This window comes from Vulpes vulpes, chromosome 10, assembly GCF_048418805.1.
Source record: "Vulpes vulpes isolate BD-2025 chromosome 10, VulVul3, whole genome shotgun sequence".
Lineage (NCBI taxonomy): Eukaryota > Metazoa > Chordata > Mammalia > Carnivora > Canidae > Vulpes > Vulpes vulpes.
In genome coordinates, this window is record NC_132789.1 from 49,086,286 (window position 1) to 49,100,669 (window position 14,384).

The 14,384-nt window shown below is 35.5% G+C and overlaps 1 protein-coding gene and 1 pseudogene across 5 annotated transcripts in view; both read left to right on the forward strand.

Moving 5' to 3' along the window:
• Positions 1 to 14,384, forward strand: part of LOC112914739 (BEN domain-containing protein 5) — a 1,350,915-nt gene that overhangs the window by 154,258 nt on the left and 1,182,273 nt on the right. The gene's annotated exons all lie outside the window — the stretch shown is intronic.
• LOC112915095 (U2 spliceosomal RNA) lies at positions 10,844 to 11,050 on the forward strand (annotated as a pseudogene).

The window sequence follows — 14,384 nt, forward strand, 5'->3', positions numbered from 1 at the left end:
CAGAGGCAGAGGGAGAAGCAGGCTCCACACAGGGGGCCTGATGTGGGACTGGATCCCTGGACTCCAGGATCATGCCCTGAGCCAAAGGCAGACACTCAACCGCTGAGCCACTCTGGTGTCCTTGTGATCCCAACTTTGTAGGATTGCTCTGACTCTCAGGATATCACCACCTCCTGCCTTTGCCCCTTTATCTATGGTTATAGTAGAAACTTCCTGCTATTGTTAATCTCTGTGTTGCCCCACTTTCACCCATTTGGCCTTTCAGCTCTCCCAGAACTTTTGCAACTGGTTTCCTGTAATACATTCATTTTATTGGTTTACCTGGTATGGGCTCTTTTACTGACTCATCCCTGATTAAGGTTTTAGTGCTGAAGGAAGAAACTTCATTCTGTGATTCCTTGAGGTTTTTGTAAATGGTGGGGATGGATTTTCACCTTACCATGTATTGCTTCTCATAACCCAAGGCCATAGTAGATGCCAAAAATTGCTGGAACCTTAGGGGAAGCTCTTTAATGGTCAGAGTTAACACTGGTGGCTCAAAGTGTTGTCCATCTAGCAATTTCCTGAGCTAGATCATGCTTAGTTCTTTTATATTATCTTGGTAAGTGAGTTATGTTCTTGACCAGATTTTTACATTTAAAAATAGAGCTTATGGGCAGCTCCGGTGGTGCAGCGGTTTAGTGCTGCCTGCAGCCTGGGGTGTGATCCTGGAGATCCGGAATCGAGTCCCATATCGGGCTTCCTGCATGGGGCCTGCTTCTCCCTTTGCCTGTGTCTCTGCCTCTCTCTCGCTCTCTCTGAATGAATAAATAAATAAATCTTTAAAAAAAAATAGAGCTTATGTGTGTGTACTGAAGGGCTGCCCAGATTTGTTTTTTTTGGGGGGGGGAGGTCTAGTTTACTCAGATTCAAAAACAAACCATAATTATGTAGGAATGTTAAGATGTTTGTGACAATATTTTTGGCCCACTGCTGAGTTCCTATCCCATGGCCTAAGTCCTTAGTGTTTGGTTTTGAAAATGTACCCATTTAATTTCACTTTACTCCCTGAGTTTGCACTTTGTTTTGGGGAATTATTGTTTATTTTAAAATCCATTTTCTTTCAGATAGGGCTGAGCTTTTTGAATAAGTAAAAATTCCCCCCCGTCCTTTTTTGCGTGCTACAGAAAATAAGAGGCAGGAAGCATTGTAGTCTGAGAGATAGAGGCATTAAACCTTAGCTCTGTCATTCACTTTGAGCAGTATCAGTACATCTTTAAAACAGACATGACAATATTTATCTTACAGGGTTGTTGTGTGGATTGGAAGGACCAAATGCCTAGCAGAGAGTGGTCACTATTGAAATGTGAAGGAAGATTGGAAAGGGAAGTGATTCATTTTTGTGTATATAGATGATGCGAGATGGTGTGGGAGACCACCGAGGAAGACATTTTAGAGGAGGTAATATAGGAATTCCACTTTAATACTCTGCCTGGAATATTCTTTCAGAAAGCATGTTTTTCCCTCATTTCAAGTTTTTGCTCAGATGTGTAAAATTTCAACTCTTATTCCATGACATTTCCTAATCCCCTTTCTGCTTTATTTTTCCTTCTTAGCACTTATCACTAATATAATATTAATTTTACTTATTTATTTATATATTTAAAAATTTATTATCTGCCTCCTCCATTAGAATATAAATTCTATGAAGGTAGAATTTTTCTTTCATTCCCTAGTGCCTAGAACAATGCCTGGTGATAGGTGTTCAATAAATATTTGTTTAAAGAATTAGTGTGAGAATGAGTAGAAAATTACCAGATTTATTGTATTTTCCTGACCATTGATCTTCGATTATAAAATGCAAAGTTGAGGAATTTAGCATGACTATAATGATTTATAGAAAACAAACACTTATCCAGCAAACTTATTTTTTGAGACTATTGCTGACAACTTGGGTAGGATGATGGGAAACCTTTGAATAGCCAAAATAGTTGTAAAATACATGCATTAAAGTTCATGCATCTTAATTCTGAGAGGAGATATTTAGCGATTATTTCTTCTTATTTAGATAGCTTTAACTATCTTGATGACATGGATTTTTAGTCCAGGAAGTTTGCAGGTCCGGTGGAGCCTGAGAAGATAGGAATGCTCTTGGTGAGAAATCAAAGTTGACAAGCTGACAGAAGGGAAGAGGCTGAATAAAAGTAAATAACAAAATTTAAGCATATAACCTTTAATAGATCTGTTCTTTATCATCAGGGTAAGATTAAATTATGTACAAGATGATTTTAGAAAGAATTTGAGTAAAAATAGAAATGTCTCTATACACCTATTACATTTTTATCCTTTCAGTCTGGTTTGTATCCTCTCTGTTCCAGCAAGAAAGTTCTCTGAAACGTTGCCCGAGACATTAGTCATGTAATTTGGTGGTCTTGTCTTAGCTCTTGATTTCTCTGTAGTATATGACATTTCTAATGATTGCACTTACTTTTTGACACTCCTTTTTCCTGACAGCATTGACTCTATTGTTCTTATTCATCTCCTTCTCTGACTGACCAGACTTGTTTTCATCCACATGTAACCCTTAAAGGCATTCTCCAAGGTTCAGATCATCTTTTTTTAAAATAATCTTTAAAAATACCGAGTATCACATCTAATAATTCATTATCCATACATCCATTGAGAATTATTATTATGCTCAATAAGTATTCTGAATCCATTAATTTCTTAGTATATGTCTTCCTCATTCAAACCACCACCATCTGTTAGAACCACCATTCCTCTTGTTTCCTTCCATACGTGCTACCACTCCCATTATCTATTCTTAGCACAAGCATCTAGAATGATCCTTTTAAAACTCAAATCTGAGCATATTCCTGTCTTATTTAAAATATTTCATTGTCTTCCCATCAAAATTAGAATGAAATCCAGACTCCTTATCCTGACTGCAACATGGTACATGATCTGGTGTTTGATTATTTTTCTGACTATCTTAGGCTATTCTTATTCTTCCTAATAATGCTTTATCCACGGTGACTTTCTACCTATTAATAGAGCAGGCCAGATTTGTTTCTGCTTTCGGCTGTTTGGTCTAGGCATTTCTTCCTCCTGAAATACTAATCCTCCTCCTCCTCCTCCACCAAAATCTTTGTATCTTGGCATTCAGATCTCAGCTTACATACTGCTTCTTCAGATAGACCTGTGATTAGCCAGTCTAAAGTAGCCACTCAGTCATCTACCATATCATCTGTTTTTATTCTCTGCTTGTTCATTTACTTGTTTATTTATCTGCCTCCCCTACAATAAGTATAGTTACTTTGTCTATTTGCTCTATCACGAGAGCCTAACATATACTAGGCATTCAATAACTGTCAAAAGGATAAATGAATTATATGGCAGATGCTGAGGGTACAGAGACAATAGCAGTAATTTGTACTACAATAGTTATTAGCCTTCCTTAGGTAATAGGAATTTTTGAGAATCTGATGAAAACTATGTATTCTCTTCCAATAAAATGCACTTATGTACATATAGTAAGAATTTGCTTAAAAATTAGAGTGCTTAACTTCTTAAGTACTTACTTGTTGTTAGCCACTTTACAAGTTTTCCTGTCATCTTAGAAACTGTGGAATATACTTTTATTATGTCAGAATCTTTATATGATTATTGGTGCATAAGTAATATAGTGGTACAGTGCTTCTTAAAACTATCTGTGGTTAAGAACTGTTTTTGCTTTTTTAATTTCCAATATCATGGTTCTATATATGGCCCTGCTATATATGACTTATATGGAACTCATGCCACATGCAAGTCACTTAATGAATTTGTCAGCATCCAGACTGGTTTATACTCTTTAAACTAGATAGTACATAAGTCATGATTTTGGATGTCGAATGGCTATAAAAAAATCATACTCTACTTGTTTTATGAGCAATCTATACTAAACAGTTTGTAGACCAGCAGACCAAATTTTGAAGAACACTGTCTTGGAAAGTATCATCAGTCTTGAACTCTTTTCAAAGCACCAGTTCCATATTTCATCTACTTGATCATGTCTCTAACCATTTGTTTTATTCATATTTTAAACTGTCATTCCCAAAACCAAACTTCTCATGTTCTAACTTCAATTTTTTTTTTATTTATTTTATGATAGTCACAGAGAGAGAGAGAGGCAGAGACATAGGCAGAGGGAGAAGCAGGCTCCATGCACCAGGAGCCTGATGTGGGATTCGATCCTGGGTCTCCAGGATCGCGCCCTGGGCCAAAGGCAGGCGCCAAACCGCTGCGCCACCCAGGGATCCCATGTTCTAACTTCAAAACAGAAGAGCTCCTTTGACTTTTCTTTCTTTCTTTTTTTTTTTTTTTTTAAGATTTTTATTAATTTATTTGATAGAGAGGGAGAGAGAAAGCATAAGCAGGGAAAGTAGCAGGCAGAGGGAGAGGGAGAGCAGGCTCCTTGCTGAGCAGGGAGCCCAACGTTGGACTCAATCCCAGGACCCTAGGATCATGCCCTGATCTGAGGACAGATGCTTAACCAACTAAGACACCCAGTTGCCCCTGAATTTTCTTTTTAATTTCAAAAATTCCAATAATTTCTTGGTCATCCAGAATAATTTTTGACTTTTTTTTAGCCGTCCCATTCAATCACTCATTAAATCCTATTATTCTACTTCAGATTTTCTTAACTTCTTTTTCATTATCACTTTGCTAAGGGGCCTTTTTAGACATTTTATTTTTCTACTCCCCTTACCTCTTTAAAACTTTAATTCTACAAATACAGTGTATATCTGTTTATGTACTGTGGGCTTTCAAAGGGCCACAAATAATTTTAATATCTAAAATTTCCTTGGTTCCCTAGATACCAGCCTTGTTGTGAATGCATTCCCTACCTCTATGATCCTTCTCATGTATACATTTTCATTTTTATCATATTATCCAGTATTAAATCATTATTATTTTTGCTTTGATAATGTTATTCTCCTTGTTATTGAAAATGGATCATCCCCAAGGCCTACCTTTGAAGTTATTTTTTCCATGCAGTTTTCTATGATCCTCGAGCCTTGTATGACATTTCCCTCTTCTAATTCCCAGCGACAATTTTTTTTGATATTTCTTTTATGGAACATAGATTTTTATTGTTGTCTGCAAACAAGGCTCATTGAGGTCAGGAACAATGATTTCTTTCCTTGTCTTACAATGGCTAGCTTTTAATAGGCACTTAAAACATACATGAATGAAGGAATAAATGGCAGTCTTAAAAACAAAAGAGTAGGTATAAAATGTTTGGTAAGTTTCTGCTCAACTAAAAATCTTCATTTTCTTTTGGATCAATGAGACATTTTCCTATAGCCTGTTCTTCTACATCTGTCTTTGTCTACAGGGATAGAGTTAGTATAGATGAAGTAATAAACCTGATATGATTCTTTGCTTTATCATTAATTCACATTTATATAGTATATCCTAAAGGAGCCAAGGATAGATGTATTAGCCTGATTCAGTGCCTTGTCTTAGTCTTCAGTTGTCACTCTATTCATAATTTACACATCAGTCACAGAACATTTATATTTCAAGTGTCCCTTAAATATAGCAGAACATTCTTGCTTAAAACAAATGTGTTGGAAGAAATACCTCATAGGGCAGATTTCATTGCAACATCTAGAAGCAAATGCTCATATCCATATGTACTGGTTAATTTCTTCCCAATATGTTTTGTGTGTTTTTAAAAAAATTTTTCTGTATGTTAAATTACAAAAGGTTTTTAAAATCTTTTATCAATTTTCATAATTATTTATGAAGATTATGCCAACAAAAGAAAGAAATGGTGTTTTTACTTATAAATTTACAGAAAGAGATACTGAAATAGTTTAAAAATGTATGTAAATGTAGATTTCATTTAAAAAAACTTCAAAAATATTTATCTTAGAGCACAAGAGCAAGAGAGCATAAGCAGGAGGAGCAGCAGAGGCACAGGGAAAAGCAGACTCCCCAACTGAGCAGGGAGCCCAACGTGGGGCTTGATCTCAGGACCCTGAGATTATGACCTGAGCCAAAGGCAGATGCTTAACCGATTAAGCCACCTGGCACCCCTATTTTTAATATTTTAATGCTTAGATTTATTTCATTGGAAATCATGTCTAGTGGAGTCTTAGTTTTGGAAACAGGTCTGGTTTTGAATTCTGGGTTTTCTATTTACTACCTGGGTGCCCTTGTTTGAGATACTTAGTGTTGTATTAGGGTTCTTCAGAGAAATGGAAAGTATCCATTTGCCTGTATATCTATCTATCTTTATGCAATAAAGAGATTTATTTTAAGGAATTGGTTCATGAAATTATGGGCACTGGGAAGTCCAAAATCTGCAGGGTAGAGTGGCAGGTTGGAGACCCAGAGGGGAGAAGCTGTGCTGCAGTTTAAGTTTGAATGTTGTCAGGCAGAAAAGCTAGAGAACTGATGTTGCAGTTCAAGTTGGAAGGCTGTGTCTTGGCAGAATTTCCTCTTGCTTGGAGTAGGTCAGTCTTTTGTTCTTTTCAGGCTTTCATCTGATTGGATGAGGCCCACTCACATTATGAAGGGCAATCTGCTATACACAAGATCCACTGATTTAAATGTCAGTTTTACAGAAGTATCTAGAATAAGGTTTGAGCACATATCTAAGCCCTTAGTCCAGCAAAGTTGATACATAAAATTAACCATTATACTTGCCTTTCTGAAATTCGTTTTTTTCATTTTAAAATATGTAAAATAATAAACTATCTCATAGAATGGTTGTGAAGATCACCTAATGTATCAAATGCCTTACATATGGTAGACACTCCATAAATGTCAACATTATTAACTTTCTTTTCCTCCTCTTCCCCACATCCCTCTTCCTCCTCCTTTTTCTGTTTTCATTAGAGAAATAGGAACCATAATTTTTTAGCATGTGATACAGAATATTCATACAAGCTTCGAAAATAAGGTCACAGGAGGACCTAGTGATTATTTAAAAAAACAAAAGAAAATGACAGTTCTTTTCAACAAAGAAGGTAGAGTCATTTATAATCATTCATTCATTGATTCATTGTTTTGAAAATAGTGTATGGAGTAACATGGAATCAAAATCAATAGGAGCAGACCAAAAGCATTAGCTAATGCTAATTTTTAGCATTACTAACAAAATTTTTAGCATTTTGTTAGCTAATGCTAACAAAAAATAGCATTAGCTTGTTAAGAATTAGATAAGAACAATTAAAAAAAGAACAGAAAAGAATCTTCAAGGGATGTTCATTATCTATGAAATAAAGCCCAAGCCTTTTAACATAGAATTTAAAGCTTTCCATGACTTGATAAAGTGCATAGAAGATGGCAGAGAAGGAGGATCCTGAGTTCTCCTGTTCCAAAGGTGTCTAGAGAAGGCCACATTGGAAAGGATTAAGACAGACAGAGATGTCATTGGAAACCAAACCTCTGGTGCAACTAATTACAAACAGGAGGGACATCACAAGCATGTAGGAACATGAGGATCATAGCCCATGCTAGGCATACCTCTTCCTGGGGACCTGCACTGGAAGATGAGTTCCCTTAAGGTATAACTGAAAATCAGTGGGACTTAACTCCAGGAGCTTAAAAATCAGTGAGCTTAACTCTAGGAGGGCCAGAACACTCTAGGAAACCAAGACTCTGTCCTTAAATAGCCAGAATGCTAAATGACTTGAACTGAGACACAGCCTAGGAGCAGCAGTTTGAAAAGTGCCTGGGGTATATGTGAAGGAGATTTATTGACTAATTTTAGGATATATGCTAGAGGGGCAGGGATCTGCAGGTTTTTCTGGGAACAAAAGTGCTGGTGGTCACTGTTTTTCTTGCTCTATGCCAGCCTGGATAGTCTGATGCTTGTGGGAACTAGTTTTAATATACTCCATATACCTTGATAACACCATGCTCCTCACACTAGTGTTCTCCAATGGACCTGCCTTACCAGCTCTCCAGCCTTGACTTTGTACATGCCCCTCCAAAGTGACTTCTGCCCTGCCACACCTGACAGGCAACTTGGCTGGGATCAGTGCCTCTCCAAAGTGACTCTTGTTTTGGGGCATGGGGAAGATAACCCCACACAATAGCTTGCCCACAGTTCTGGCAGCTAGGCCTCTTAGCTGGCTATGCAGGGGGCAAGCCCCTCCCTTTAGTGTGCCCACAGTTGTCACAGTGGTTAATTGCAGAAAATCCACTTTGACTGCTGGCCCTACTCACCAGAGAGCCCCTGGCAATTGTGGCTTAGCTAAAATAGGAGGGAACATGTAGTGCACACAGAGGATACTTCTGTAGAGCCTGGTTCTGGTGACCAGTGGGCATTGTGCTATAGGGCACCACAGGACCTCTTTTTTACATAAGATGATTTCTTTCAAAACCAGGAGATATATCTGACCTAACTACTACATAGAAATAAACATGAAGAATTAGAAAAAATGAGGAGACAAAAGAATATGTCCCAAATGAAAAATAAGACAGAAGCACAGAAAAAGAGCTAATCAAAATAGCAATAAACAGAATGCCTGATAAAAAGTTCAAAGTAATGATCATAAAGCTACTTCCCAGACTTGAGAGAAGAGTGAATAGATTCAGAACTTCAACCAAAGGATAGGAAAAAAAATATAGCCAGAGCTCAAGAGTATAATAACTGAAATGAGAAATACATTAGAGGGAATCAACAGCATATTGGAGGATTCAGATGCACGACTAACAATCAGGAAGGTAGGGTAATAGAAAATACCCAAGTTCAACATCAAAAAGAAAAAGTAATGAAAAATGAGAACAAGGTAAGGGGTCTCTGCAACATTATCAAGCATAATAATATTCACATTATAGGGATCCCACAAGGAGAAGAGAGAAGAGGAGTAGGCATAAAACTTACTTGAAGGAATAATAACCTCAAAACTTTTCTAATCTGGCTAAGGAAACAGACTTCCAGGGCTAGAACATGCAGAGAACATTATACAAGCTGAACTCAAGGATGTCCACATCAAGACACATAATAATTAAAATGGCAAAAACTAAAGATAGAGACTCTTAAAAGTAGCAACAGAAAAGCAAACAGTTATGTACCAAGGAAACTCCAAAAGGTATCAGATGATTTTTCAGCAGAAACTTTGCAGGCCAGAGGGAGTGGTGTGATATGTTCAAAGTACTGAAAGGAAAAAAACCTACACCCAGAGTACAGTACCCTGCAAGATTATCATTCAGAATGGAAAGAGAGAAAAAAATGTTTCCCAGACAAAAGTTAAAGGAGCTTATCACCACTAAACCAGCCTCACAAGAAATGTTGAAGGTAATTTTTTAAGTGAAAAGAAAAGACCATAACTAGAAGTAAGACAATTGTTGAAGAAAAATTTCACTGGTAAAAGCAAACATATAGTAATGGTAGTGGATTAATCACCTATAAAGCAATATGGAGGTTAAAACACAAAAGTAGTAAAATCAGTTATATCCACCAAAAGTACTCAAGGGATACATAAAATAAGCTGTAAAATATGACATTACATACATAAAATGTGAACAGGGGTGTAAAGATTTAGTGCTTTTAAGCTGTTCAAACTTAGATGACCATCAACTCAATATGGACTGTTATACACGTAGGATATTATATATGAACCCCATGGTAACTACAAATCAAAAACCTATAATAGATATATACACAAAAAAGATAAAGGAACCCAAGCATAACACTAAAGAAAGCCATCAAACTACAAGGAAAGAGAGTAAGAGAAGAAGAAAGAAACAAAGGAGAACTACAAAAATAATCAGAAAACAAAAAATTTGCAGTAACTAAGTATCAATAATTACTTTAAAAAATTCAATATTTACTTAAAAAAATTTTTTTTATTTATTTATGATAGTCACAGAGAGAGAGAGAGAGAGAGAGAGAGAGAGAGAGGCAGAGACACAGGCAGAGGGAGAAGCAGGCTCCATGCACTGGGAGCCCGACATGGGATTCGATCCCGGGTCTCCAGGATCGCGCCCTGGGCCAAAGGCAGGCGCCAAACCGCTGCGCCACCCAGGGATCCCCAATATTTATTTTAAATATAAATGGACTAAATGCCCCATTCAAAAGACATAGGATAATGGAATAGATGAAAAAACAAGATCCATATACTTACCTTTGCGAGACTCATTTCAGACCTATAGACACACACTGACTGAAAATGAATGAATAGAAAAAGATTTTCCGTGCAAATGGAAGCATGGGAGGAAGAAGCCAGGGTAGCACTACTTACATCAGACAAAATGGATTAATTAATTAATTAATTGATCGATTGATTTTTAAGTTGTAATTATTTATTTGAGAGAGACAGAGATTGATTGAGAGCATGAGCTGGGGAAAGGATAGAGGGAGAGGGAGAAGCAAATTCTCTGCTGGGCAGGGAGCCCGATGAAGGGCACAATCCTAGGACTCTGGGATCATGACCTGAGCTGAAGGCAGGCGCTTAACTGACTGAGCCACTCAGATACCCCTAGACAAAATGGACTTTAAAACAAAAGACTGTTTTAAACAAAGCAAGAGACAAAGGAGGACATTACATAATGATAAAAGGATTAATCTAACAAGAAGATAAAACAAATGTAAATATCTATGCATCCAACATAGAAACACCTAAATGCACAAAGTAAATATTAACAGACATAAAGGGAAAATTTACAGTTATTACTGTATCATAAATAAATAAATAAATAAATAAATAAATAAATAAATAAATCATAGTAGCGGACTTTAGAAACAACTTTTATTTATATATTTTATTTGAGTATAGTTGACACACAATGTGTAGGACATGATTCTACAAATCTTTACATTATGGTATGCTCACTACAAGTGTAGCTACTATTTGTCACAGTCACTTGTCTTCCTTTTGGCTAAGATCAAGTATAGTATCTGTTCTTATCAGTTTAATGGTAGGGGACTATAGCACCCCAGTTACACCAATAGATGGATCATCCAGACAGAAAATCAATAAGGGAACAGTGATTTTTGAATGTTGTTAGACTAAAGGGACTTTACAGTTATATACAGAACATTCCATCTAAATAATAGCAGAATACACATTCTTTTTGAGGGAAGATGAAACATTTTTCCGGAATAGATCATGTTAGCCACAAAACAAGTCTCAATAAATTTAAGAAGATCGAAATTATGTAAAGTGTCTTTTCTAACCACAGTGGTGTAAAACTAGAAAACAGTTATGAAAAACAAACTAGAAAAAACCATGAGCACATGGAGAGCAAATAAAGTGCTACTAAATAACCAGTAGGTCAACTAAGAAATCAAAGGAAATAAAAAAAAAAATGGAAACAATTGAAAATGGAAACACAGTAGTCCAGAATCTTTGGTATGTAGCAAAAGTAGTTCTAGGAGGGTGGTTTGTAGTGATACAGGACTATCTTAAGAAACAAGAAAAATCTGAAAGAACATAACTTTATGCCTAAAGGAACTATAAAAAGAACAAAGCCCGAATTTAGTAGAAGAAAGTAAGTAATGAAGGTTAGAGTAGAAGTAAATAGAAACTAAAAAAAAAAAAAAAAAAAAAACAACAACAAAAACAAACAAACAAAAAACCAAAAGATCAATGAAACCAAGAGCTGATTCTTTGAAAGGATAAGCTAAATTGATAAATCTTTAGCCTCCTCAAGGAAAAGAGAGGACTCAAAATCATAAGGAAGGAGGAGAAATAACAACTAATTCATAGAAATTGAAGGAATTTTTAAAGAATATTATAAAAAATAATATGCCAAAAATTGGACAACTTAGAAGAAATGAATACATTCCTAGAAATATATAATCTTTAAAACTGAATCAGGAAGAAATAGAAAATTTAAATGGACTGATTACTTATAATGAAATTAAATTGGTAATCAAAAAACTCCTAACAAGCAGTCCAGAACCAGATGGCTTACCAGGTGGATTCTACCAAAGACTTAATAGTTAACACCTATTCTGCTCAAAAATATTCCAAAAAATAGAAGAGGAAGGAAAACTTCTAAATTCATCCTACAATGCAAGCATTACCCCGATATTAAAACCAGAGAGATTAAAACCCCCCTCCAAAAAAGACCCCAAAAACTATAGGTCGGTATCTCTGATGAACATGAAAATCCTCAAGAAAATGTTAGAAAACCAAAATCAGTAATATATTAAAAAGATCATTCACCACAATCAAATTGGATTTATTCCAGGGATGCAAAGATGGTTTAATATGTAAAAATCAATCAATATGATACACCACATTAACAAGAGGAAGTATAAAAACCATGGAATCATCTTAGTAGATGCAGAAAAACCTTTTGACAGAGTTCAGTATCCATTTATGATAAAACCTCTGGCCAAAGTGAGCATGGCCAGAATATAACTCAACATGATAAAGGTCACATATGAAAAACTCACAGCTAACATAATACTCAGTGGTGAAAAACTGAAAGCTTTTCTTTTAAGATCTGCAACATGATTAGGATATCCATTCTCACCACTTTGATTTAACAAACTACAGGAAATCCTACCCATAGCAGTCAGATAAGACAAAGAAATCAAAAGACATACAGGTTGGTAAGGAAGAAGAAAAAATTTCATTATATGTGGATGACATAGTACTATATATAGAAAAGCCTAGTGACTCCACCAAAACTGTAACTAATAAATAAATTCAATTAGGTTATAGACTGTAATAACAAAGTAGCAGAGAAACTAAGAAATGATCCCATTTGTAATTGTATCAAAAAGGATAGAATACCTAGAAAGAAATTCAACCAAGGAGATGAAATACCTAAATTTGAAAAGTGTGGACATTGATCAATTGAAGATGACACAAACAAATATAAAGATATACCATATCCCGTATTGTAAGATTTAATATTGTTAAAGGGTCCATGCTACGGGGTCAGCATAACCCCTATCAATATACCAATAGCTTTTTCATAGCACTAGAACAAATAATCCTAACATTTGTACAGAACCACAAAAGACCCTGAATAGCCAAATCAGTCTTGAGAAAGAAAACCAAAGCTGGAGGTATCACAAGCCTATATTTCAAGATATACTACAAAGCTATAGTAATCAAAACAGTATGGTACTGGCACAAAAATAGACAAGGGTCCAATGGAACAGAATAGAGAGCCTAGAAATATACCCATATTTACATGCTCCATTAATCTATGACGAAGCAAGAATATGTGGTAGGAGAAAGACAGTATTCTTTAATAAATGGTGCTAGGAAAACTAGACATCTATGTGCAAAAAATGAAACTGTACCACTTTCTTATGCTATACATAAAAATAAACTCAAAACAGAACCATAAACATTCTAGAAGAGAACATAGGCAGTAATTTCTTTGACATATTGTAAAAAAAATATTGTAGCAATATTTTTCTAGATATCTGCAGACAAGGTAAAGAAATTTCTAGATGTCTGCAGACAAGGTAAAGAAAAGCAAAAATAAACTATTGGCATTGCATGAAAATAAAAAAAATTTGCATAGTGAAGGAAACCATCAAAAAAAAAAAAAACCCAAAAAGATAACCTACTGAATGAGGGAAGATATTTGCAAATGATAAATCTGATAGAAGGTTAATATCTAAAATATATAAAAAATTTAACAACAAAAGACTCAATCTGATTAAAAAATGGGCAGAGGACCCAAATAGACATTTTCCCAAAGAAGTCATACAGATGATCAACAGAAGAACTTCTAATTGGTCACTGAGAAATTGATGTGGATATAGTTAAATATTGAATGCTTAAAACAATGGCAATGATAGATACTCAATGCATGTTACTTAAATGAATGTTATATAAATAAATAAGTAAATAAATATAGAGGCTTCCTGGTAACTTTCTCTTCACAGAGTACACTAGATAACATGGACTCGTAAAAACTCACCATGTGTTACTCCTGGTAAACCTTAGGTTCTGATGGAAAATAAAACTAATAATTCCTAATATTTACATAGCATTTTATAATTAACAAATTGTCTTCACATCTATTATGGTCTCATAAATCCTAGACAAAAAGGAGTACAAGCATTTTATTCCTATTTTTGGAAAAGGAAATTGAGGTTCAGAGAAGTTAAGTGACATGCTTACCTGAACACAACTACCAAATGGTTGAATCTGGAATTCATCTCAGGCCTATCTGACCTCCGAGCCTGTGCTCATATCCCTTAGTTCCTGGTTATTCAACATTGATCCATTTATTTGCTGCCTTACTCATGACAACTGGAATATTTCCAAATTGGTGTATAAGCAAATAGCCAGTGTGATGTGCTATAATAGTTCATAGTACAGCAAGTTGAGACCCTTTAAATGGAGTAGATGGGAGTGTAACTGTTATCACACGGGGAGCTTTAACTCACTCCTGGTTCAGGGTTTGAATATCTCATCTGGGAA